Source organism: Pseudophryne corroboree, chromosome 8 (assembly GCF_028390025.1).
Source record: "Pseudophryne corroboree isolate aPseCor3 chromosome 8, aPseCor3.hap2, whole genome shotgun sequence".
NCBI lineage: Eukaryota > Metazoa > Chordata > Amphibia > Anura > Myobatrachidae > Pseudophryne > Pseudophryne corroboree.
The window spans coordinates 162193066-162220066 of record NC_086451.1 but is presented as its reverse complement, the minus strand read 5'-3'; the positions used below and the strand labels follow the sequence as shown (position 1 = coordinate 162220066).

Sequence of the window (27001 nt, the reverse complement as noted above, 5' to 3'; positions counted from 1 at the left end):
TATGGGTGTGTGTGAAAAAACGCTGCCGTTTCTGGGTAAAACGCGGGAGTGTCTGAAGAAACGGGGGAGTGTCTGGGCGAACGCTGGGTGTGTTTGTGACGTCAAACCAGGAACGAAACTGACTGAACTGATCACAGTTGTCGAGTAAGTCTGGAGCTACTCAGAAACTGCTAAGAAGTGTCTATTCGCAATTCTGCTAATCTTTCGTTCGCAATTTTGATAAGCTAAGATTCACTCCCAGTAGGCGGCGGCTTAACGTGTGCAATGCTGCTAAAAGCAGCTTGCGAGCTAACAACTCGGAATGAGGGCCATTATGTGTAAAAGGGCATTAATAAAGGTTGTCATAATGTGTAAGACGCATTATGTTTATAAGGACATTAATGATGTGTCTCATATGTGTAAGGGGCATTACTGTGTGGAATTATGTGTATAAATGCATTACTAATGTGTGGCATTATGTGTATAAGGTGCTCTAATATGTAGCGTTGCGTATAGAAAGGGCATTTACTGTGTCGTCTAATGTGAATAAAGAGCAATAGGGTGTGGTGTAATGTAAATAAGGAGCAATTCAGTGTGATGTAATGTGAATAAGGAGCACTACTGTGAGAAGTAACGTTTATAAGGTAAAGTGATACTACTGTGGGATGTAATGTGAATTATGGACACTATCGCGTGATCAAATGTGAATAAAATTGCAGTACTGTGTGGCGGAATTTTAATTGGGGGTACTATTGTGTGGACATGCCCATTGCCAGCAAAAACACACCCCTTTTTGGACTGTGCGCCAAATGTGCGAACTGTTCCTGTTTAAAATATAGGGGGTACAAACACCAAAATAAGTACTGTTATGGGTGAGGGTTGATGGTGCTGGGAAAGAGGTGCAAGGTCAGAGGCGGAACCAGCGGTGGTGCTAGGGGGCACCAGGCAAAATCTTGCCTAGGGCATCATATTGGTTAGGGCCAGCTCTGCCAAAGGGCCTTGTGGGGGAAATGTCTTCAGTAAAAGCATTCCCTGTGTGTGTGGTGTGTCGGTACGCGTGTGTCGACATGTCTGAGGAAGAAGGCTATATTAGAGAGGAGCGGGAGCAAATGAATGTGGTGTCTCCGCCGACACCTGATTGGATGGATATGTGGAATGTTTTAAATGCTAGTGTAAACTCATTGCACAAAAGATTAGACAAGGCTGAAGCTTTGGGACAGTCAGGGTCTCAACCCATGCCTGATCCTATGTCGCAGGGACTGTCAGGGTCTCGTAAGTGCCCACTATCCAGATTGTTGACACAGATACCGACACGGATTCTGACTCCAGTGTCGATTACGATGATGCAAAGTTACAGCCAAAATTGGCAAAATACATTTGATATATGATTATGGCAATAAAAGATGTTTTGCACATCACAGAGGAGCCCCCTATCCCTGACAAGAGGGTACATATGTACAAGGGAAAGAAGCCTGAGGTAACCTTTTCCCCTCACACGAGCTGAACGAGTTATGTGAAAAAGCTTGGGAATCTCCTGCAGATTTCCAAAAGGATTCTTATGGCGTATCCTTTCCCATCAACGGATAGGTTACGATGGGAATCCTCCCCTTGGGTGGACAAAGCATTAACACGCTTATCCAAGAAGTTAGCCCTCCCGTCCCAGGATACGGCTACCCTCAAAGAGTCTGCTGACCGCAAACAGGAGATTACCCTGAAGTCCATTTATACACATTCAGGTACCTTACTCAGACCGGCAATTGCGTCGGCCTGGGTGTGTATGTGTAGTGCTGTAGCGGCATGGACGGATACCCTAGATAAGGATACTATTTTATTGCCCCTGAGGCATATAAGAGATGCTGTCCTATATATGTGTGTATGCAAACTACAGGTGGTGCTGCATGGCTCACACCCTTTTACTTGTCTTGTAGAGCAACTCTGGAGCTGTTACTGGGTCCAGCTGCTGCAAGAAATCAGCTTGAATGCTTCAGGGGCTGGGGCATGGCCAACATGAGCCCCACACTGATGGGGGTGTATAAAGCGATCTAGGGGTCATCCAAGCGCAACCCCACAAAGGCCGCCATGCCCTGCGTGACCATTTTCTCTTTTCATATGCAGACGAGGGTTGCAGCCAACTATACCCATTGCTTGGATGACATCACCATATGCGAATCCATCTGCTGCAGGCCTTCCCCCAGGAATGCTTGCACTAGTTGTTGCATTTGGTTTGTTGTTTGGGGGGTGCTTCAGTATTAGGCAGCCTTCTGCCCTCACACATTCATCTGAAAATGTGTTCTCCCTGCAGTTGTTGTCCCCAGATGAGAGTTCCCTTGTGCTGCCTCAGTTGAATCTCCTTTACTTGACGGAGGTGTGCCTGAGCAGCGGCCCTCCCCAGCCCTATCTCAAATCATACTTATTTTGCTTAGGTGATACCATGGTCATGAAGATTGTTTTCCCAGGGTGAGGTTCATTCATTGCATTCTGGGTATGCTGACCTCTGTGATTTCCCCAAATGTGGGAATCTCGACTGCATAATTTGTGGTAGGGGGGGGGGGGGGGGGACTGCATTTGTGCTTTCCCCTGGTTGGCTCTGGTATAATTTAGATCTCATTGTCTCAGGTCTCTCTCCAGCCTAGTTTGCTGTCTGTTTCCACTTCTCTTTTCTTGAGCCCCTCCCTTCTATGCCCTTGCGCACTATCCTGACTTCTCCCGTCTGCTTACTTTGTGCCTTCCAACGCACAATGCGAACTACAGGTGGTGTTGCAGGGCCCACACCCTTTTATTTGCCTTACAGAGCAGCTCTGGAGCTGTTACAGTGCCCAGCTGCTGCAAGAAATCAGCTTGAATGCTTCAGGGGCTGGGGCATGGCCAACATGAGCCCCACACCAAAGGAGGGTGGGGGGTGTTCAATGCGAACTAGGGGTCATCCAAGCGCCCCTTATCTCTTTTCATATGCAGATGAGGGTTCCAGCCAACTTTGGCCCACTGCTTGGATGACATCACCGTATGCAAATCCGTCTGCTGCAGACCTTTCCCCAGGAATGCTTGTACTAGTTGTTGCATATGGTTTGATGTTTGAGGGTGCTTCAGTATTAGGCAGCCTTCCGCCCTCTCATTTTCATCTGAAAAGATGTGGTCTCCCTGCAGTTGTTGTCCCCAGACAAGAGTTCCCTTGTGCTTCCTCAGTTGAATCTCCTTAACTTGACGGGGGTGTGCTCGAGCAGCCGCCCTCCACAGCCCTATCCCAACACATGCTTTTCTTGCGTATGAGATCTCTTGATCATGAAGATAGTTCTCACAGGGTGAGGTTCATCCATTACATTTTAAAGTAGGAAGGTACAAATTACATATTCAAATTACATATATGTGCTGGATTCAAATGTTTTCCCCCCTTCCTTTCTCAATTGTGCCCATCAGCAGCTATTCTAATGTTGCTGCCAATGGGTGTGACACATTCATTTCTTCTGTGGGGTACACTGGACTCCACAAGGATTCACATTGGGGTGTAGAGTAGGATCTTGATCGGAGGCACCAACAGGCTCAAAGCTTTTGACTGTTCCCAAGATGCTCAGCGCCCCCTGCTCTATAACCTCGCTTCCATGAACAGGGAGCTCAGTTTGTAGTTGGTGCCTTCAGTAGCAGGCCACTTAACAGGGGGCTGCCTCAGGCAGCCTATTCTTAGCTATTAATTTTGACAAGAAAAGAAGAACTTTTTTTATAAGAATCTACAAGGGCTGCAGCAGGTTAGGTCTAATAGACATCTTTACTGCAGCTCCATCACTCCCAGCGGCGCAGTATACTCCCGTGCCCTGGTTGCTGGGTCACTGCAGCGGAGGCTCCGGTTTCTTCCTAAGGTCAGTCACACACACACCGCCCTCCGGGATCACGAGGCCGCTGATGAAAGGGAGGTAAGGGACTTCTGTGCCCACACTATACCGTGATCCAGCGTGGCTGTAGGGGGTGGGCCATGTGCGCACTGGCGTGGACACAGATTACTGGGCAGCCGCTCCTCTAGCCACCAGGGACAGTTAAGGAGCACAGCTCTGGGGGTTTTCTCTTATATTAACCCCATTTTGTACTACCCGCAGTGCATTGTGATAGGTAATAGAGCCTGATTCAGGTTGGATTGCAATCGCAATAAGCAATCCAACTGCAAAAATTGCTAAGAGCATACGCATGCGCCTGCATTTTCTGCGGCACCCCGCAGATAATGCGATCGCTTCTGACTGTCAATCGGTGCTGGGGGGGGGGGGGGGGGTCAGCAACAATCCATTTCCAAGTCAGAGATTGAGCGGTGCATGGGCAGGGCTACAAAATGGGGTCGGCAACGGAGAAACAGGAGGCGTGGTCAGAGCTGCTGCATGACATCACATGCAGCAGCTGCGATCACAAAAATGGTGGCGGCTTCCTGCGCACATATACAGTCTGCACCAACAGGAGGCTAACCCATTTTTTATGATCACGCTGAACTGCACTGAGACTGCAATTTCAGCGTGGTCAAGAAGGGAGGCGGCATGCTGGGTGGCCCCAGCATGCGAACCAAAGGATTGCAAATTCTGTTACTTAGCAGAATTTGCAATCCTTACTGAATTAGGCCCATTGATTACAAAATGTATTTGTAAATATTTGAAGTTTTTCTTCAGGGACTAACACAAAAGATGCTTGGGGCTACTAACACATGTGTAAGCCACGTAAAGCTTCCCATGGGTCAGTGGCATCACAACGGGGTTGCTGCCCACACCCGAGTGTCACCCGCCAAGGGGGGTGACACCAAAGTGCCGGCTCCTCTTCAGTGACAGAATATGGGTGTTTCACTGTAACATTACGTGCAACACCCAGTTTCTGTCACTGTGCAGGAGCCAGCACCACTCACACACTAGTCCCCGGGTGCAGCACTCAACCCCCGGGATACCCGGAGCAACAAAATGGAGATTCAGGAAAACAGGCCACACCCCTACCTATGAGACCATGCCTCCTTTTTACCATTGCGCTGCTTATCTGCGCGCACTGCATTACAATCTCCCTCGCTGCCTCTCTGGGTGTCACCAATGATAGTGACACCTTTGCCATGCTTGTAGCAGCTGGTCCTAAGATCTACACCTCCAGCCCTGAGTGTTTGCCCTTGTGACTTGTTGATCATCATAGCGAAGCAGATTCTTACAGAAAACTGCAGGGGCTTAGATTGAAAAGAAAAACATTGACGAACCCATCATTTCAGCAACAGGGTCTGCCACACGGCTGACTGAAATGACTGGTTGGTTTGGGCCCCCACCAAAAAAGAAGCAATCAATCTCTCCTTGCACAAACTGGCTCTACAGAGGCAAGATGTCCACCTCATCATCCTCCGATTCCTCACCCCTTTCACTGTGTACATCCCCCTCCTCACAGATTATTAATTCGTCCCCACTGGAATCCACCATCTCAGATCCCTGTGTACTTTCTGGAGGCAATTGCTGGTGAATGTCTCCACGGAGGAATTGATTATAATTCATTTTGATGATCATCATCTTCTCCACATTTTCTGGAAGTAACCTCGTACGCCGATTGCTGACAAGGTGAGCGGCTGCACTAAACACTCTTTTGGAGTACACACTGGAGGGAGGGCAACTTAGGTAGAATAAAGCCAGTTTGTGCAAGGGCCTCCAAATTGCCTCTTTTTCCTGCCAGTATACAAACGGACTGTCTGACGTGCCTACCTGGATGCGGTCACTCATATAATCCTCCACCATTCTTTCAAAGGTGACAGAATCATATGTAGTGACGGTAGACGACATGTCAGTAATCGTTGCCAGGTCCTTCAGTCCGGACCAGATGTCAGCCCTCACTCCAAACTGCCCTGCATCACCGCCAGCGGGTGGGCTCGGAATTCTTAGCCTTTTCCTTGCACCCCCAGTTGCGGGAGAATGTGAAGGAGGAGCTGTTGACGGGTCACGTTCCGCTTGACTTGACAATTTTCTCACCAGCAGGTCTTTGAACCTCTGCAGACTTGTGTCTGCCGGAAAGAGAGATACAATGTAGGTTTTAAATCTAGGATCGAGCACGGTGGCCAAAATGTATTGCTCTGATTTCAACAGATTGAATCCTGGTTAAGCGAATTAAGGGCTCCATCCACAAGTCCCACATGCCTAGCGGAATCGCTCTGTTTTAGCTCCTCCTTCAATGTCTCCAGCTTCTTCTGCAAAAGCCTGATGAGGGGAATGACCTGACTCAGGCTGGCAGTGTCTGAACTGACTTCACGTGTGGCAAGTTCAAAGGGTTGCAGAACCTTACACAACGTTGAAATCATTCTCCACTGCGCTTGAGTCAGGTGCATTCCCCCTCCTTTGTCTATATCGTGGGTAGATGTATAGGCTTGAATGGCCTTTTGCTGCTCCTCCATCCTCTGAAGCATATAGAGGGTTGAATTCCACCTCGTTACCACCTCTTGCTTCAGAGGATGGCAGGGCAGGTGCAGGAATGTTTGGTGGTGCTCCAGTCTTCGGCACGCGGTGGCTGAATGCAGAAAGTGGCCCGCAATTCTTCGGGCCACCGACAGCATCTCTTGCACGCCCCTGTCGTTTTTTTTAAATAATTCTGCACCACCAAATTCAATGTATGTGCAAAACATGGGACGTGCTGGAATTTGCCCAGATGTAATGCACGCACAATATTGGTGGCATTGTCCGATGTCACAAATCCCCAGGAGAGTCCAATTGGGGTAAGCCATTCTGCGATGATGTTCCTCAGTTTCCGTAAGAGGTTGTCAGCTGTGTGCCTCTTATGGAAAGCGGTGATACAAAGCGTAGTCTGCTTAGGAACGAGTTGGCATTTGCGAGATGCTGCTACTGGTGCCGCCGCTGCTGTTCTTGCTGCGGGAGGCAATACATCTACCCAGTGGGCTGTCACAGTCATATAGTCCTGAGTCTGCCCTGCTCCACTTAACCACGGACATGTGGACTAGTGGACCTTGGGTACAACTGCATTTTTTAGGACACTGGTGACTCTCTTTTTCTGAGGTCTGTGTACATTTTCGGTATCGCCTGCCTAGAGAAATGGAACCTAGATGGCATTTGGTACCGGGGACACAGTACCTCAATCAAGTCTCTAGTTGCCTCTGAATTAACGATGGATACCGGAACCACGTTTCTCACCACCCAGGCTGACAAGACCTGAGTTATCCGCTTTGCAGCAGGATGACTGCTGTGATATTTCATCTTCCTCGCAAAGGACTGTTGGACAGTCAATTGCCTACTGGAAGTAGTACAAGTGGTCTTCCGACTTCCCCTCTGGGATGACGATCGACTCCCAGCAGCAACAACAGCAGCGCCAGCAGCAGTAGGCGTTACACTCAAGGATGCATCGGAGGAATCCCAGGCAGGAGAGGACTCGTCAGACTTGCCAGTGACATGGCCTGCAGGACTATTGGCTTTCCTGTCTAAGGAGGAAATTGACACTGAGGGAGTTGGTGGTGTGGTTTGCAGGAGCTTGGTTACAAGAGGAAGGGATTTAGTGGTCAGTGGACTGCTTCCGCTGTCATCCAAAGTTTTTGAACTTGTCACTGACTTATGATGAATGCGCTGCAGGTGTCGTATAAGGGAGGATGTTCCGAGGTGGTTAACGTCCTTATCCCTACTTATTACAGCTTGACAAAGGCAACACACGGCTTGACACCTGTTGTCCGCATTTGTGTACAGGATGCATACCTTCATGTCCCCATTTATCCACCTCATCAGGCGTACCTCAGATTTGCGGTACAGGACTGTCATTGCCAATTTCAGACGTTGCTGTTTGGTCTCTCCACGGCCCAGAGAATTTTCACCAAGGTAATGGCGGAAATGATGGTTCTCCTGCGTAAGCAAGGTGTCACAATTATCCCGTACTTGAGCGATCTCATAAAAGCGAGATCAAGAGAGCAGTTGCTGAACAGCGTATCACTTTCACTGAAAGTGTTACAGCAACACGGCTGGATTTTCAATATCCCAAAGTCGCAGTTGGTTTCTACGACTCGTCTGTCTTTCTTGGGCATGATTCTGGACACAGACCAGAAGAGAGTTTATCTCCCGATAGGAAAGGCCCAGGAACTCATGACTCTTGTCAGGAACCTATTGAAACCAAAACTTGTGTCAGTGCATCACTGTACTCGAGTCCTGGGAAAGATGGTGGCATCATACGAAGCCATTCCATTCGGCAGGTTCCATGCGAGGACTTTCCAATGGGACCTACTGGACAAGTGGTCTGGGTCACATTTACAGATGCATTGGTTGATCACCCTGTCCCCCAGGGTCAGGGTATCACTCCTGTGGTGGCTGCAGAGTGCTCACCTTCTCGAGTGACGCAGATTCGGCATTCAGGACTGGATCCTGGTGACCACAGAGGCAAGCCTCCAAGGTTGGGGAGCAGTCACACAGGGAAGAAATATCCAAGGTCTTTGGTCAAGTCAAGAGACTTGTCTTCACATCAACATCCTGAAACTAGGGGCCATATACAATGCCCTACGTCAAGCGGAGACCTTACTTCGCGACCAACCGGTTCTGATCCAGTCAGACAACGTCACCACAGTGGCTCATGTAAACCGCCAAGGCGGCACAAGGAGCAGAGTGGCGATGGCACAAGCCACCAGAATTCTTCGCTGGGTGGAGAATCACGCAAGCGCACTGTCAGCAGTGTTCATTTTGGGAGTGGACAACTGGGAAGCAGACTTCCTCAGCAGACACGACCTACATCCGGGAGAGTGGGGACTTCATCAGGAAGTCTTTGCACAGATTACAAGTCGGTAGGAACTGCCACAGATAGACATGATGGCGTCCCGGCTCAACAAAAAGCTACAGAGGTATTGCGCAAGGTCAAGAGACCCTCAGGCAGTAGCTGTAGACACCCTAGTGACACTGTGGGTGTTCCGGCCGGTCTATGTATTTCCTCCTCTTCCTCTCATACCCAAGGTGTTAAGGATAATAAGACAAAGAAAAGTGAGAACAATCCTCATTGTTCCAGATTGGCCACGGAGGACCTGGTATCCGGATCTGCAGGAAATGCTCACAGAAGATCCGTGGCCTCTTCCTCTAAGACAGGACCTGTTGCATCAGGGGCCCTGTCTGTTCCAAGACTTACCGCGGCTGCGTTTGACGGCATGGCGGTTGAATGCCGGATCCTAGCAGTGAAAGGCATTCCGGTTGAGGTCATCCCTACGCTGATAAAGGCTAGGAAGGATGTAACGTCAATACATTACACCGTATATGGCGAAATTATGTTTCTTGGTGTGAGGCCAGGAATGCTCCTACGGAAGAATTCCATCTGGGCCGTTTCCTTCACTTCCTACAAACTGGAGTGAATTTGGGCCTAAAATTAGGCTCTATTAAGGTCCAGATTTCGGCCTTATCCATTTTCTTTCAAAAAGAATTGGTTTCTCTTCCAGAAGTTCAGACTTTTGTAAAAGGAGTGCTGCATATTCAGCCTCCTTTTGTGCCTCCGGTGGCACCTTGGGACCTTAACGTGGTGTTAAGTTTTCTAAAATCACACTGGTTTGAACCACTTAAAACGGTGGAGTTAAAATATCTCACATGGAAGGTGGTCATGTTATTAGCCTTGGCTTCGGCTAGGCGAGTGTCGGAATTCGCGGCTTTGTCACATAAAAGCCCATATTTGGTGTACCATGTGGATAGAGCGGAATTGCGGACCCGTCCTCAATTCCTACCAAAAGTGGTCTCATCTTTTCATATGAACCAACCTATTGTGGTGCCTTTGGCTACGCGTGACTTGGAGGATTCCGAGTTACTTGATGTGGTCAGGGCTTTGAAAATTTACGTGGCCAGGACGGCTAGAGTCAGGAAAACTGAAGCGCTGTTTGTCCTGTATGCAACCAACAAGATTGGTGCCCCTGCTTCAAAGCAGGCTATTGCTCGCTGGATTTGTAACACGATTCAGCAAGCGCATTCTATGGCTGGATTGCAGTTACCGAAATCGGTCTAGGCCCATTCCACGAGGAAAGTGGGCTCTTCTTGGGCGGCTGCCCGAGGGGTCTCGGCACTACAGCTGTGTCGAGCTGCTACTTGGTCAGGTTCAAACACCTTTTCAAAATACTATAAGTTTGATACCCTGACTGAGGAGGAACTCATGTTTGCTCAATCGGTGCTGCAGAGTCATCCGCACTCTCCCGCCCGTTTTGGAGCTTTGGTATAATCCCCATGGTCCTTACGGAGTCCCCAGCATCCTCTAGGACGTTAGAGAAAATAAGATTTTAAACCTACCGGTAAATCTTTTTCTCGAAGTCCGTAGAGGATGCTGGGCGACCGTCCCAAGTGCGGACTACTTCTGCAATACTTGTATATAGTTATTGCTTCAATAAGGGTTATGTTAGAGTTGCATCGGTCCTGCACTGATGCTACAGTATGTTGTTTTTTCGTACTCATAACTGGGTAGTTTATCACAAGTTATACGGTGTGATTGGTGTGGCTGGTATGAATCTTGCCCTGGATTAACAAAATCCTTTCCTCATACTGTCAGTCTCCTCTGGGCACAGTTTCTCTAACTGGGGCATAGAGGGAGGAGCCAGTGCACACCCAGAACTAAAGTCTTTCTTAAAGTGCCCATGTCTCCTGCGGAGCCTGTCTATCCCCATGGTCCTTACGGAGTCCCCAGCATCCTCTACGGACTACGAGAAAAAGATTTACCGGTAGGTTTAAAATCTTATTTTCTACTTTATTCTTTTCTATCCTAGTTTATTACGACCAACTTTCATCCAAGGAGTTTGATATTCTACTACCTGCATGCAATTTAAATTGCTTAAATTGTTTATATGGTTGATTTGTCCTTCACAATCCATAATCTGCAACTTGGATGTACTTGTGTCATTGAAAATCTTATAATAAAAATGTTTATATATTGAAAAAAAAAGTTATAAGACATATGCCTACCTACTAAATGGGGTAAAATTAGGGGATTCTGTACTGGAAAAGGACTTAGGTGTCCTCATAGATAGCAAGCTAAGCAGTAGTACCCAAAGTAGGACTGCAGCAAAGAAGGCTAATAAGATATTAGCATGCATAAAACGGGGTATTGATGCTAGGGACGAGAGTATTATACTCCCGTTATATAAATCACTAGTGAGGCCACACCTTGAATACTGTGTACAGTTCTGGGCACCGTACTACAAAAAGGATATCCTGGAGCTTGAAAAGGTACAGAGGAGGGCGACCAAACTAATTAAGGGCATGGAGATGATGGAATACAAGGAAAGGCTTGAAAGACTAGGCATGTTTACATTGGAAAAGCGGAGACTAAGAGGGGATATGATCAACATCTACAAATATATAAGGGGACAATACACAGAGCTTGCGCGGGACCTGTTTCTGGTTAGATCAACACAGAGGACTCGTGGACACTCGCTCAGGTTAGAGGAGAGGAGATTCCGCACAATACAGCGTAAAGGCTTTTTCACGGTAAGGACAATACGTGTTTGGAATTCCCTGCCCGAGGGAGTTGTAATGGCGGAATCTGTCAACACCTTTAAGAATGGGTTAGATAAATTCCTATTGGATAAGGATATCCAGGGGTATGGTGCATAGTCATGCATTATAGTTACTATAAATAGGGATAAAATGCAATGGCTGACAGCAGCATCAGTCAGAAATTTTAGTAAAATCATCATGCATAGGACACCACAAATAGGTTGAGCTCGATGGACAATTGTCTTTTTTCAACCTCAGATACTATGTTACTATGTTACTATGTAATATTTGAAGAAACAAAATAAAATAAAGCTATGTATTGGGTTTCACTAACAAGCACATTGGAAGACTTGACTACTGTTAAAAGACATGCATTACATGGTATAGAGCCATAAACCACAATGTAGTAAAATAAAAACAAACTTACATGTGTATCAAACCTATGTGAGGCTTACATTGATAGTGCAAGATCAACACTATCAACTGTGCAAACTAGACTGCACATAAATGCCATAAAATTTATCTGAGATTTTAGTAAATAAGGCCCGTTGCTGTCCGGGTCACACAGCCGTCACGGCCCCGCCCCCATACGGTCCGGTCATGTCTGCGTTGTCCTGACTGTGCCCCCAAAATGGCGGCACAACGCCGCTGGCCCGACTCCTCCTGCCCAGTGACCGCCTCTACCTGTCAATCAGGCAGAGGCGCTCACTGGGCAGAGATGCTGATCGCATCTCTGGCATGTGCCGGTGCACTGTGGCACCAGCACACACGCACTTCAGACCTGATCTCCTGTTGTGTGAATATGCACAGCAGGGATCAGGTCTTAATTAGGCCCTATATACAGCTGTCGGTAAAGCAGGGATGTGCTGCTGCCAGTGAGGCAGGGATGTTCTGCTGTCAGTGAAGCAGTGATGTGCTGCTGTCAGTGAAGCAGTGATGTGCTGCTGTCAGCGAGGCAGTGATGTGTTGCTGTCAGCGAGGCAGGGATGTGCTGCTATAAGTGAGGCAGGGATGTGCTGCCGTCAATGAGGCAGGGATGTGCTGCCGTCAATGAGGCAGGGATGTGTTGCCGTCAATGTTGCAGGGATGTGTTGCTGTCAACGTTGCAGGGATGTGCTGCTGTCAGTGAAGCAGGAATGTGCTGCTGCAGTGAGGCAGAGATATGCTGCCCACTATCTCCCTATCACCCCTGCCTGAGTCGCACACTTTCCCTGTCACCCCTGCCTCAGTTACCCACTATCTCCCAGTCACCGCTGCCTCAGTCAACCACTATACCTGCGACCCCTGCCTCAGTCACCCACTGTCACTCTATCACCCCTGCTTCAGTCACCCACTATCCCTGTCAACCCTGCCTCAGTCTCTTACTGTCCCTGTCACCCCTGCCACAGTCATCCACTATCTCCCTATCATCCCTGCCTTATTCATTTATTATCCCTGTCACCCACTTTCTTCCCATACTTACCCAACCCCTTCCTATCACCCCTCCCTCAGTAACCCACTATCTCCCTGTCACCCCTGCCTAAGTCACCCACTATCACTGTCACCCCTGCATCAGTCACCCACTATCTCCCAGTCACCCCCCGGCTTCAGTCACCCACTATATCCCACTCATACATGCTTCAGTCACCCACTATCTCCCAGTCATCCCTGCCTCAGTCACCTACTGACACCAGTGCAGATATTTCAGCTGCAGCCTCTCCACTCTCCAGCGTGAACGTCCTGACGACTGAGGAAATCCGCTTCCCAGTTGAGGACTCCGGGAATGAACACTGCCGATATTGCTGGCAGATGACGTTCTACCCAACTGAGGATTTTTTTTATACTTCCAGCTTTGCCATGCAGTTTCGAGTGCCGACTTGATGATTTGTGTACACTACCGTGGTGGCGTTGTCCGATTGTACTTGAACAGGCCTGTTCTGTACTAGAGGCAGGGCCAGTATCAATGAATTGAACACTGCCCGCAATTCCAGAATGTTTATCGGGAGGAGAGATTCCTCCCTGGTCCACGGATGGTGAAGGGTCGTCATCACGGCCATGACCTTGGTGAATTTCCGAGGTGCCGTGGCCAAACCAGAAGGCAGGACCTGAAATCCAAAAACTAACCAGGCACAACACTGCTTAGCTTCCAACATCAGATGAGATTGGACATATCCAGTGTGATGCGGCTGTAGATGATTTTTGCTGTTTCTAACTTCTACATCAATGAATAAGTTTCAAAATAGAATGCATCAAGAGAACGGTGTTGGTAGTATAAAACTACCTACAGCACCTGGTATTCCCAGGTGGTCTCACATCCAAGAACAAACCAGGCCTAAGATCAGGTGATATTGGGCATATACAGTGTGGTGTGGCTGTAGATGAGCTTAGTGGTTTCTGTTAGAGTTCTTCTACTTCTAACTACTAGTACATAAATGAATAAGCGGCCGATTTATTAAACCTGGTGGAATGATAATTTGCATGGTGATAAAGTACCAGCCAATCAGCTCCTAATTGCCATGTCACAGGCTGGGTTTGAAAAATGACAGTTAGGAGCTGACTGGCTGGTACTTTATCACCTTGCACTTTATCAGTTCACCAGGCTTAATAGATCTGCCCCAATGTTTCAAAATGGAATGCATCAAGAGAACGGTGTTGGTATTGTAAAAATACACACAGCTCCTGGTATTTCCTGGTGGTCTCCCATCCAAGTACTAAAACCAGGACCAACACTGCTCAGCTTCCATGATCAGGAGAGATTGGGCAAATCCAGTGTGCTGTGACTGTAGATGAGCTCGTGGTTTCTGTTAGAGCTTTTCTACTTCTAACTTCTGGTACATAAAAGAATACGTGTAAAAATTAAATGTACCAAGAAAAGGGTGTTGGTAGTTTAAAAACACCTAAAGAATCTGATAATACATGGATGGGAGACTGCTTGGTAGTAACAAAGTCCAATACTGCTTTGCTTCAAAGATCAAATGAGATTGGGCATATCCAGTGTGGTGTGGCTTTAGATAAGCTTTGTGGTTTCTGTTAGAGCTCTTCTACTTCTAACTACTGGTACATTAATGAATATGTATAAGGTTGTAGTTTATCCAATATGCCTTTACTACCTTACCTTACCCCCCCCCCTCCCCTCCCCTCCTTATAGCTTCCTTTGTTCTCTCCTCGTGTGTGCGTTATTTGTTTTCTCATACGTCCTAGAGGATGCTGGGATCACATTAAGAACCATGGGGTATAGACGGGATCCGCAGGAGACATGGGCACTTTAAGACTTTCAAAGGGTGTGAACTGTCTCCTCCCTCTATGCCCCTCCTCCAGACTCCAGTTTTAGAATTGTGCCCAGTGAGACTGGATGCACTACAGGGGAGCTCTACTGAGTCTCTCTGAAAAGACTTATGTTAGTTTTTCTTATTTTCAGGGAGGCTGCTGGCAACAGTCTCCCTGCTTCGTGGGACTTAGGGGAGAGAAGTATGACCAACTTCTAGTGAGTTCAATGGCTCTACTTCTGGCTGACAGGACACCATTAGCTCCTGAGGGTGCTGATCGCTGGGTACGCCTAGATGCCCACTCTCGTAGCCTGACGTCACCCCCTTACAGAGCCAGAAGTCAGAAGACAGGCGAGTAGCAGAAGAACAGATGGCATTCTGAGGTACCACGCAGCGAGCGGAATGCTGTGCGCCATGCTCCCACACAAACACAGGCACTGCAGGGTGCAGGGCGTTAAGGGGGGGGGCACCCTGGGCAGCATAAATTCCTCACAAAAGGCTGGCAAAAGTGGACATTAGTGCCTGGGCACTGTCCTTACCCCACCAGCGTAATTAATTATTTGTTTCTGAGCGGGACAGAAGCGTGCCATTACAGCGGCGGGGCTTCTTCCTCACCTCACCAGCACATCTATAGAGCGTTACAAGTCTATCACTATAGAGTTTATTATTTCCCAGACTGTGTACTTTTGACGCTGGGTTGTGAGCTGAAAAATCCCATCTGTCCCTCTGACAGATTTACTGTAGGTCTATCCCCCATAAGCCGATGTGTCTGTGGGTACTTGGTACATGTGTGTCAACATGTCGGTGGCTGAATGTTTTTCCCAAGAGGAAACTATATTAGGAATGCAGACATATGATGGTGGCCCTGTTGGCACCACCAATAACTGACTGGGTGAAAGTTTCAGTAATATCAGAGTGAGGTTGTATAAATCTGTGTCCCAGACACAGACGTAGAGAAAAGATGTGATGTTCATGGCTATGCTTCTTTTCCCTCAGGCCCCGCAAAAATGTTATTTTGCCCAGTTACTACACACTGATACTGACTCGGATACTGATTCCTATGTCGACCATAATATTTCCTGATTAGATCCAATATTGGCAAGGAGCATTCAGTACATGATTGTGGATATTAAGGACATATTAACATCACTGAGGACCCTGCTGTTCCTGACAAAGGGGTCTATATGTATGTATATATAGATATATAATGAAAGCTGATGTAACGTTCCTCCATCTCTGTTTGAGAAAGTCTGGGCCAGCTCGACAAGATGGTTTCAAATCCCCAAAATGTTTCCGGTTGTTTATTCATTTCCTGCCGCGGACAGAATAAAGTGGGAATCACCCCCTGTTCTGCACGGGGCCCTGTCACAAATCCAGCGGATTGTATGCAGGAAGCTACATTATTTCTAGTTATGTAACCACGGGTACATTACTTAGACCTGCCATTACTTGCGCATGGGTGAGTAGTAGTATTCAAGAATTGGTCGAATACCTTGTCATCCGATATAGATATCCTGGAGACATGGGATGCTCCTTACGTTGGATCATATCAAGGACACTGCAGCATACTTACGACTGCAAGGGATATAGGACTCTTGAGTTCACGGGCAAATTTCATGGCAGTCTCGTATAGGAGGGCATTGTGGATTCACCAAGGGAATGCTGATGCTGACTCCAAGAAGAAAGGGAGTCTCTTCCCTATGAAGGTGAAGCCTTGTTTGGCGACGGCCTAGTTAATTTGATCTCAGCAGCTCCCGCAGGTAAGTCAACCTTCTTGCCCTATGTTTCCTCTCAACGGATGAAGACGCATCATTATCTAATGCAGTCATTTTGGCCCAATAGATATGCAAGAAGTTAAGATTCCCCTTTCTTTGCAGGTAGAGGAAGGAGAAGAGGGAAGAGGTCTGTAGCCTCTTCAAGATCGCAGGAGCAGAGATCGTCCTCTGCTTCTGCCAAATCCACTGCATGACGCTGGGGCTCTCTTGCAGGAGCCCACACCAGTAGGGGCACGTCTAAAACACTTCAGTTAGTTCTGGATTAATTTGGACCTGGACTCGTGGGTTTTACAAATAGTGTCCCAAGGGTACAAACTGGGGTTTCAAGACGTTCCCCCTCACCGATTGTTCAAATCGGCCTTAGTCAGCAGGGAGAAGGCTTTTATTCAAGCCTCTTCGTGGTCCCGAAGCCGGAAGGCTCAGTCAGACCAATCTGAAATCTGAAATCCCTCAATTTCTACCTAAAGAAATTCAATTTCAAGATGGAATCTCTCAGGGTAGGGATCTCCAGTCCAGAGGAAGGAGATTTCATGGTTTTGGTAGACATAAGGATGCCTACTTACATGTTCCGTTTAGCCACTGCATCAAGCTACCTGAGGTTTGCAATTCAGTATTGTCATTACCAATTTCAGACGTTGCCGTTTGGTCTGTCCACGGCTCCGAGGATTTTCACCAGGGTGATGGCGGAAATGATGGTTCTCCTTCGCAAGCAAGGAGTCACAATTATCCCGTACTTGGATGATCTCTTGATAAAGGCGAGATCCAGGGACCAGTTGTTGCAAAACATTGCACTCTCCCTGACAGTTCTTCAACAACATGGTTGGCTCCTAAACTTGCCAAAATCGCAGTTGGTCCCAATGACGCGGTTGTTGTTTTTGGGAGTGATACTGGACACAGAAGAGGTTTTCTTCCAGTGGAAAGGCTATGGAGATCCAGAGTCTGGTCAAACAAATTCTGAAACCAGCAAGAGTGTTAATCCATCAATGCATTCGGTTGCTGGGGAAGATGGTTGCGGCCTACGAGGCCATTCAGTTTGGCAGGTTCCATGCTAGAGTGTTCCAGTGGGACCTGTTGGACAAGTGGTCCGGATCCCACCTACACATGCACCGGAGGATAATCCTGTCTTCCAAGACCAGAATATCACTCCATTGGCGGCTGCACAGTTCTCACCTCCTAGAGGGGCGATGGTTCGGGATCCAGGACTGGATCCTAGGGACCACGGATGCAACCCTCCGAGGCTGGGGAGCAGTCACACAGGGGGAAAACATCCAAGGAAGATGGTCAAGTCAGGAAAGTTGTCTCCACATAAATGTTCTGGAGTTAAGGGCCATTTAATAACTCCAGACACAGTACGCACTGGGACGGGTGCCCAGCATCCTCTACGGACTAAGAGAAAAGGATTTACCGGTAGGTATTAAAATCCTATTTTCTCTAACGTCCTAGAGGATGCTGGGGACTCTGTAAGGACCATGGGGATAGACAGGCTCCGCAGGAGACATGGGCACTTTAAGAAAGACTTTAGTTCTGGGTGTGCAGTGGCTCCTCCCTCTATGCCCCTCCTCCATACCTCAGTTTGATACTGTGCCCAGTTGAGACTGGGTGCTTTTCAGGAGCTCTCCTGAGCTTTCTGACAGAAAGTATTTTGTTAGGTTTTTAATTTTCAGGGAGCACTGCTGGCAACAGACTCCCTGCATCGAGGGACTGAGGGGAGAGAAGCAGCCCTACTCTCTGAGTTGCAAGGTCCTGCTTCTTAGGCTACTGGACACCATTAGCTCCAGCGGGATTGGTACGCAGGATCTCACCCTCGCCGTCCGTCCCAGAGCCGCGCCGCCGTCCCCCTCGCAGAGCCGGAAGATAGAAGCCGGGTGAGTATGAGAAGAAAAGAGACTTCAGCGGTGGCAGAAGACTTCATGATCTTCACTGAAGTAACGCACAGCACTGCAGCTGTGCGCCATTGCTCCCATACACCTCACATACTCTGGTCACTGTAAGGGTGCAGGGCGCCCTGGGCAGCAATATAAACCTCTTTTTGCCAAAAATATAACATATATACAGCTGAGCACTGTATATATGTATGAGCCCCCGCCAATTTTACAGTTTAAGCGGGACAGAAGCCCGCCGCCGAGGGGGCGGGGCTTCTCCCTCAGCACTCACCAGCGCCATTTTTTCTCCACAGCACCGCTGAGGCAGCTCCCCAGACTCTCGCCTGCTGAAACCACGGTAGACAAGAGGGTTGAAAAGAGGGGGGGGGGGCACATAATTCGGCGCAAATTACATACAGCAGCACTACTGGGCAAACATTAAGTTACTGTGTTATTCCTGGGTTATATAGCGCTGGGGTGTGTGCTGGCATACTCTCTCTCTGTGTCTCTCCAAAGGGCCTTGTGGGGAAACTGTTTTCAGAAAAAGCATTCCCTGTGTTTGTGGTGTGTCGGTACACGTGTGTCGACATGTCTGAGGAAGAAGGCTATATTAGAGAGGAGCGGGAGCAAATTAATGTGGTGTCTCTGCGACAGCTGATTGGATGGATATGTGGAATGTTTTAAATGCTAGTGTAAACTCAGTGCACAAAAGATTAGACAAGGCTGAAGCTTCGGGACAGTCAGGGTCTCAACCCATGCCTGATCCTATGTCGCAGGGACTGTCAGGGTCTCATAAGCGCCCACTATCCCAGATTGTTGACACAGATACTGACACGGATTCTGACTCCAGTGTCGATTACGATGATGCAAAGTTACAGCCAAAATTGGCAAAATCCATTCGATATAGGATTATGGCAATAAAAGATGTTTTGCACATCACAGAGGAACCCCCTGTCCCTGACAAGAGGGTACATAAGTACAAGGGAAAGAAGCCTGAGGTAACCTTACCCCTCTCACACGAGCTGAACGAGTTATGTGAAAAAGCCTGGGAATCTCCAGATAAAAGACTGCAGATTTCCAAAAGGATTCTTATGGCGTATCCTTTCCCATCAATGGATAGGTTAAGATGGGAATCCTCCCCTAGGGTGGACAAAGCATTAACACGCTTATCCAAGAAGGTAGCCCTCCCGTCCCAGGATACGGCTACCCTCAAAGAGTCTGCTGACCGCAAACAGGAGATAACCCTGAAGTCCATTTATACACATTCGGGTACCTTACTCAGACCGGCAATTGCGTCGGCCTGGGTGTGTAGTGCTGTAGCAGCATGGACGGATACCTTATCTGAGGGGATGGATACCCTAGATAAGGATACTATTTTATTGACCCTGGGGCATATAAGAGATGCTGTCCTATATGTGTGTATGCAAAGTACAGGTGGTGCTGCAGGGCTCACACCCTTTTACTTGTCTTGTAGAGCAACTCTGGAGCCGTTATTGGATCCATCTGCTGCAGGCCTTCCCCCAGGAATGCTTGCACTAGTTGTTGCATTTGGTTTGTTGTTTGGGGGTGCTTCAGTATTAGGCAGCCTTCTGCCCTCCCACATTCATCTGAAAATGTGTTCTCCCTGCAGTTGTTGTCCCCAGATGAGAGTTCCCTTGTGCTTCCTCAGTTGAATCTCCTTAACTTGACGGGGGTGTGCCCGAGCAGCCGCCCTCCACAGCCCTATCCCAACACATACTTATCTTGCATATGAGATCTCTTGATCATGAAGATAGTTCTCACAGGGTGAGGTTCATCCATTACATTTTAAAGTAGGAAGGTACAAATTACATATTCGAATTACATATATGTGCTGGATTCAAATGTTTTCCCCCCTTCCTTTCTCAATTGTGCCCATCAGCAGCTATTCTTATGTTGCTGCCAATGGTTGTGACACATTTTTTTCTTCTGTGGGGTACACTGGACTCCACAATGATTCATATTGGGGTGTAGAGTAGGATCTTGGTCTGAGGCACCAACAAGCTCAAAGCTTTTGACTGTTCACAAGATACTCAGCGCCCCCTCCTCTATAACCTTGCTTCCATGAACAGGGAGCTCAGTTTGTAGTTGGTGCCTTCAGTAGCAGGCCACTTAACAGGGGGCTGCCTCAGGCATCCTATTCTTAGCTATTAATTTTGACAAGAAAAGAAGAACTTTTTTAATAAGAATCTACAAGGGCTGCAGCAGGCTAGGTCTAATAGACATATTTACTGCAGCTCCATCACTCCCAGCGGCACAGTATACTCCAGTGCCCCGGTTGCTGGGTCACTGCAGCGGAGGCTCCGGTTTCTTCCTAAGGTCAGTCACACACACACCGCCCTCCGGGATCACGAGGCCGCTGATGAAAGGGTGGTAAGGGGCTTCTGTGCCCACTTTATACCGTGATCCAGCGTGGCTGTAGGGGGCGGGCCGTGTGCGCACTGGCGTGGACACGGATTACTGGGCAGCTGCTCCACTAGCCACCAGGGACAGTTAAGGAGCACAGCTCTGGGGGTTTTTCTCCTATATTAACCCCATTTTGTACTACCCGCAGTGCATTGTGATAGGTAATAGGGCCTGATTCAGGTTGGATTGCAATCGCAATAAGCAATCCAACTGCAAAAATTGCTAAGAGCATACGCATCCGCCTGCAGATAATGCGATCGCCTCTGCCTGTCAATCGGTGCAGGGGGGGGGAGGGGGGTCAACAACACTCCATTTCCAAGTCGGAGATGGAGCGGTGCGGGGGCAGGGTTTCAATATTGGGTCGGCAACGGAGAAACAGGAGGCGTGGTCAAAGCGGCTGCATGACATCACATGGGCCGGACTCCGCCAGTGGAGCCCCAGCGTCATGCAGTAGATTTTGTAGAGGCCGGGGAGGACTTCTGTTCCTGGGAGCTAGCTGTGTTGTGCATCTTTTTTCCTCTGCCCCTACCTCTGGCAAGAAAGGACGCACCTCGCACTTTCTTGTTTCTTTGTGACCGAAAGGACTGCATTTGATAATGCAGAGCTTTCTTATGCTGTGAGGGAACATAAGGTAAAAAATTTGATTTTCCAGCTGTAGCTGTGCGTGTTAATGCTTTGTCCATCCTAGGGGAGGATTCCCATCGTAACCTATCCGTTGATGGGAAAGGATACGCCATAAGAATCCTTTTGGAAATCTGCAGTCTTTTATCTGGAGATTCCCAAGCTTTTTCACATAACTCGTTCAGCTCATGTGAGGGGAGAAAGGTTACCTCAGGCTTCTTTCCCTTGTACATATGTACCCTCTTGACAGGGGGTTCCTCTGTGATGTGCAAAACATCTTTTATGCCATAATCCTATATCGAATGGATTTTGCCAATTTTGGCTGTAACTTTGCATCAACGTAATCGACACTGGAGTCAGAATCCGTGTCGGTATCTGTGTCAACAATCTGGGATAGTGGGCGCTTATGAGACCCTGACAGTCCCTGCGACATAGGATCAGGCATGGGTTGAGACCCTGACTGTCCCAAAGCTTCAGCCTTGTCTAATCTTTTGTGCAATGAGTTTACACTAGCATTTAAAACATTCCACATATCCATCCAATCAGGTGTCGGCGGAGACACCACATTCATTTGCTCCCGCTCCTCTCTAATATAGCCTTCTTCCTCAGACATGTCGACACACGTGTACCGACACCACACACACACACACACAGGGAATGCATTTTCTGAAGACAGTTTCCCCACAAGGCCCATTGGAGAGACAGAGAGAGAGAGTATGCCAGCACACACCCCAGCACTATATAACCCAGGAATAACACAGTAACTTAATGTTTGTCCAGTAGCGCTGCTGTATGTCATTTGCGCCGAATTATGTGCCCCCCCTCTCTTTTCAACCCTCTTGTCTACCATGGTATAAGCAGGGGAGAGTCCGGGCAGCTTCCTCTCAGTGGTGCTGTGGAGAAAAAATGGCGCTGGTGAGTGCTGAGGGAGAAGCCCCGCCCCCTCGGCGGCGGGCTTCTGTCCCGCTTAAACTGTAAAATTGGCAGGGGCTCATACATATACAGTGCCCAGCTGTATATATGTTATATTTTTGCCAAAAAGAGGTTTATATTGCTGCCCAGGGCGCCCCCCCTGCGCCCTGCACCCTTACAGTGACCGGAGTATGTGAGGTGTATGGGAGCAATGGTGCACAGCTGCAGTGCTGTGCGTTACCTCAGTGAAGATCATGAACTCTTCTGCCGCCTCTGAAGTCTTCTTTTCTTCTCATACTCACCCGGCTTCTATCTTCTGAATCTGCGAGGGGGACGGCGGCGCGGCTCTGGGACGGACGGCGAGGGTGAGATCCTGCGTACCAATCCCTCTGGAGCTAATGGTGTCCAGTAGCCTAAGAAGCAGGACCTTGCAACTCAGAGAGTAGGGCTGCTTCTCTCCCCTCAGTCCCTCGATGCAGGGAGTCTGTTGCCAGCAGTGCTCCCTGAAAATTAAAAACCTAACAAAATACTTTCTGTCAGAAAGCTCAGGAGAGCTCCTGAAAAGCACCCAGTCTCAACTGGGCACAGTATCAAACTGAGGTATGGAGGAGGGGCATAGAGGGAGGAGCCAGTGCACACCCAGAACTAAAGTCTTTCTTAAAGTGCCCATGTCTCCTGCGGAGCCCGTCTATCCCCATGGTCCTTACAGAGTCCCCAGCATACTCTAGGACATTAGAGAAACTAGAATTTTAATACCTACCGGTAAATCCTTTTCTCTTAGTCCGTAGAGGATGCTGGGCACCCGTCCCAGTGTGTACTGTGTCTGCTGTTATTAAATGGCCCTTAACTCCAGAACATTTATGTGGAGACAACTTTCCTGACTTGACCATCTTCCTTGGATGTTTTCCCCCTGTGTGACTGCTCCCCACCTCGAAAGGGTTGCATCCGTGGTCCCTAGGATCCAGTCCTGGATCCCGAACCATCGCCCCTCTAGGAGGTGAGAACTGTGCAGCCACCAATGGAGTGAGATTCTGGTCTTGGAAGACAGGATTATCCTCCGGTGCATGTGTAGGTGGGATCCGGACCACTTGTCCAACAGGTCCCACTGGAACACTCTGGCATGGAACCTGCCAAACTGAATGGCCTCGAAGGCCAAAACCATTTTCCCCAGCAACCGAATGCATTGATGGATTAACACTCTTGCTGGTTTCAGAATTTGTTTGACCAGACTCTGGATCTCCATAGCCTTTCCACTGGAGGAAAACCTCTTCTGTGTCCAGTATCACTCCCAAAAACAACAACCGCGTCATTGGGACCAACTGCGATTTTGGCAAGTTTAGGAGCCAACCATGTTGTTGAAGAACTGTCAGGGAGAGTGCAATGTTTTGCACCAACTGGTCCCTGGATCTCGCCTTTATCAGGAGAACATCCAAGTACGGGATAATTGTGACTCCTTGCTTGCGAAGGAGAACCATCATTTCCGCCATCACCCTGGTGAAAATCCTCGGAGCCGTGGACAGACCAAATGGCAACGTCTGAAATTAGTAATGACAATCCTGAATTGCAAACCTCAGGTAGCTTGATGCAGTGGCTAAATGGGAACATGTAAGTAGGCATCCTTTAAGTTTACCAAAACCATGAAATCTCCTTCCTCCGGACTGGAGATCCAAAGCTAATTCTGCTGGGTTATGCAAATTTAAACATTATTGCATAGTATGTGATTTTGAAGTACTTTTTTAAAGTTTTGAATGATATAGACCCAGTTTAATCTTTGTGGAATGCCTGGTTGTTGTTTTTAAGGTAATTTATTGCCTGGCATTTGAGGGGATGGGGTGTGGTTACAGATTTCAATTATTGGTTTCACTTGTAATAGTCTTCTACTTAAGTCCAATGGTGTAGGCTGTGCAAAGCCATTTGGCTGTGCATTTATTGATCTAAGCGTGCATTTTTATCAAAGCGTGATAAAATTGACACATAACAGCAGTGTTCAATCAGCGTTCAATCGAAGTGAAAAAGAAGGAAAACAGAAGCACACCAATCTAACAAAACAAAGAAAACTGAAGAACTAATAACAAATGTGAGTCACTTACTCCTCAGATCACTCACCTCCTGATTGTTGCATCTGATTACATAGCACAGAACTACCTTACTTGGACATTTCATAAACCATCCATTTCACCTACAAATGCCTGTATCTGTATTATTGTAATTTTGTTTTTTAAGCACAGCTGCACCAATGGAATTTTACCTGCAAACACTTAAAACATCTAACATAATTACCATTGCTTCTTAAACCTTTCACAATCCTTTCATTTCTTACACTCCAAATACTTTTCTGCACCCACTTTATCTACGCTTTTGACTCATTTCATACTAAATCTACACCCCTTGAGCCTACACTGCTTTTCTCACCTGCATTTCTGCAATTCTTCTGCTCGGATTGCCTTACAGTCTCCTCTCCTACTTCCACTTTCCCTCAACCTATTTACCTACTTAACACTATGTCAATGTTTTCTTATACTCCCCACATCACTCAGTGTCTACCTAATAATGTATCTTTAGCCTTCCCCCCTAGTCTCCTCCACCTCCTCCTCTCTCCCCTCCTCTGTCTCCCCTCCATCCCTCTGTTTCCTTCCCCCACCTTTCCTGTTACCCCACTTTCATTCACCTCTGCCCCATGGTCCTGCTACCCCACAACTCAGCCCTGCTCCCTCTCTCCCTTCCCTGTCACCTCCCCACACCCCCATCCACATCACACTGACCTCCCTCCCTGCCCACCTCCTGCAGTTTCCCCTCCTAGCTCAGGCACCCGTACCATCACTACTCTCTCATCATCCCTGCCCTCAAACTTAATCCCACCTCATCGCTACAGCAACCCTGAAAATCTAATTCACATTTCTCCCACAAACTCATACCCCCTATCCTGTGCTCTCTGGAATGCCAGATCTGTTTATAACAAACTGGTCCCCACTCATGACCTTTTCATTTCCAACTCCCTACACCTACTAGCCATTACTGAAACTTGGATTACGCCCTCTGACACTACTTCTGCTGCTGCTCTCTCGGCTGGGGGCCTTACATTCACACACACACCCCGACCTGGGGGTCGCCATGGGGGTGGTGTTGGGGTCCTTTTACCTTCTAGTTACTCCTACCAACTCATACCACCAGAACCATCCCTTATATTCTCTACATTTGAGGTCCACGCCATATGCCTCTTCCAACCAGTCCATCTTAGAGTAGCTGTCATTTACCGCCCCCCTGGCACTGCTTCCAAATTAATCGACAACTTTGCTTCCTGGCTTCCTCACTTCCTCTCTTCTGACATTCCCACCATTATCTTAGGCCAGGCCTGGCCAACCTGTGGCTCTCCAGATGTAGTGAAACTACACATCCCAGCATGCCCTGCCACAGTTTTAGCATTCCCTAATAGCAAAACTGTGGCAAGGCATGATGGGACTTGTAGTTTTACAACAGCTGGAGAGCCACAGGTTGGCCAGGCCTGTCCTAGGCGATTTCAACATCCCCATTGACATCCCCACACAATCCCCTGCCTCTAAACTCCTTAACCTCACCTCTTCACTTGGTCTCTCCCAGTGGACCTCCTCACCCTCCCATGTGAATGGGAGCTCACTGGATCTGGTCTTCACTCACCGCTGTGATATTTCTGATTTTTACAACTCCCCATTTCCCCTCTCTGACCACCACCTGCTCTCCTTCAACCTATCTCTCTCGACTTCCCCATCTCTACCTCCTAAGGCTACCATCACTAAGCGTAACATTGAAGCTATTGACACCACATTCCTTTCCTCCCTGTTTGACTCACTTCTCTCTCCTATTCTCTCTCTCTCATGCCCTGAACAAGCCACTTCCACATACAATGCTTCCCTTACTTCTGCTCTTGACTCTGTTGCTCCACCAACCACTATTCACCCTCACAAATTAACACCTCAACCCTGGCACACCAAATGCACCAGATATCTGCAAAAATGCTCACGTACGGCTGAGCGACACTGGAGGAAATCACGCTCTAAGGCAGACTTCCTCCATTTCAAACTTATGCTCTCATCCTTCAGTGCTGCCCTTTCTCTTGCTAAACAGTCATACTTCAAGAACCTCATCTCCTCCCAGTCTTCCAACCCCCGGCGCCTCTTTGCCACTCTCAACTCACTCCTCTGCCCACCTCCACCTCGTCTCCCTTCCTCACTCTCTGCTCTTGACTTTGCCACTTACTTCACATCCAAAATTGACTCCATACGTCAGGACATCACATCACACCAGACTATCAGTAACCAGCCTTCTCCCAACCCTTACGAACCCTCCCCATCCCTCGCACCAACTCTGTCATCTTTCTCCCATGCATCTGGAGAGGAAGTCATGGCCCTCATTCGTTCCTGTCCCCTCACCACCTCCCCACTTGACCCAATCCCCTCCCGCCTCCTTTGCCACCTCTCTTCTTCTGCTTTTTCCCATCTTTCCCACCTTCTCAATCTCTCCCTCTCATCAGGCACTGTCCCCTCTGCCTTCAAGCACGCTCTCATCTCTCCTATTCTTAAAAAGCCTACCCTTGATCCAAACACTCTCTCCAACTACCGACCCATCTCTCTCCTCCCTTTTGCCTCCAAACTCCTTGAGCGTATTGTCTACAACCGCCTTACTTCCTTTCTTTCCTCACACTCACTGCTTGACCCATTCCAGTCTGGCTTCCGTCCTCTCCACTCCACTGAAACTGCCCTTACAAAAGTATGCAATGACCTCCATGC

General features: G+C 48.2%; 1 pseudogene; it reads left to right on the top strand.

Moving 5' to 3' along the window:
- The first annotated feature begins 2385 nt into the window (after nucleotides 1-2385).
- LOC134951912 (U1 spliceosomal RNA) lies at nucleotides 2386-2559 on the top strand (annotated as a pseudogene).
- Nucleotides 2560-27001: the final 24442 nt, after the last annotated feature.